This window comes from Corvus brachyrhynchos, unplaced genomic scaffold (assembly GCF_000691975.1).
Source record: "Corvus brachyrhynchos isolate BGI_N302 unplaced genomic scaffold, ASM69197v1 scaffold53, whole genome shotgun sequence".
NCBI classification, from domain to species: domain Eukaryota; kingdom Metazoa; phylum Chordata; class Aves; order Passeriformes; family Corvidae; genus Corvus; species Corvus brachyrhynchos.
The window spans coordinates 7898537-7899398 of NW_008237681.1; positions in this window are offsets into that span (position 1 = coordinate 7898537).

Genomic DNA, 862 nt, shown 5'->3' on the forward strand with positions numbered 1-862 from the left:
GCCAGCCCCGGGTCGCGTCCGCACCTGGCCGCGCCCGCGCAGCATCCTGCCCGCGCCCCGCGCCGAGCCCGCCGCACCGCCCGAAATGGGCACATTTGGGTAAAATGCGTCTGGGCTTGCAAGGCAGAGTGCGGAGCAGGTTATGCTTCTCGTGCTCTCTCTCTCTCTCTCTCTCTCTGGCTGAAGTTTCTGAAACTGCAGCTTCATTTCTAGGTTTCATCAAAAGTGGGGTTTGTAAAGATTTCTGACCAGTAGGATTAGAGTGATGTTTTTAATAGCAATCATTCCAAGCTGTACCCTAACTCCTGTCTTTACTGGGGTACGTGGTCTGTAGCTCTAATTAGAATTATCGGGGAAACTTTACGGTACATTTAGAGGGTATCATATACCGCGCTCGCTGTGCGCTTCTAGCCTTACATTTCTGAAATTCAAAAGGACCCACCTCTGCAGGGATCAGCGCAGAGCGATTTCCGTCCCTCAGATCTGACTGTAACACATTCGTGCAATAACTGACATGAAAACTACCTGCAGGAGCAGGATTTATTTTCCAGGAGGCTTTCGTGTCGGGGGCTTTGCCCTACGTTCGGGATTTTAGCCTTCCCGCCGTGTGCGGCCGCTCAGGGGCTGTGAACCGCTGTGGTTTCTCGGGCTCCGAAGCGCTGTGGTTTCTCAGGCCGCGGGAAACCCGCGGCCGCGGAGCGTGGGAATTTCGGATGCATCCCTTCGGAGGCCGGTCAGGGAATTTCTGAGCGAGAAATCCCGTCCTGCTGCGAAAATAGCCTGGGAGTGTCACATTATTGGCAGGCGGTTTCCAGACCACGCAGTTTGGTTGTGCTTTGGGGTGACAGGCTGTCGGCCCCCT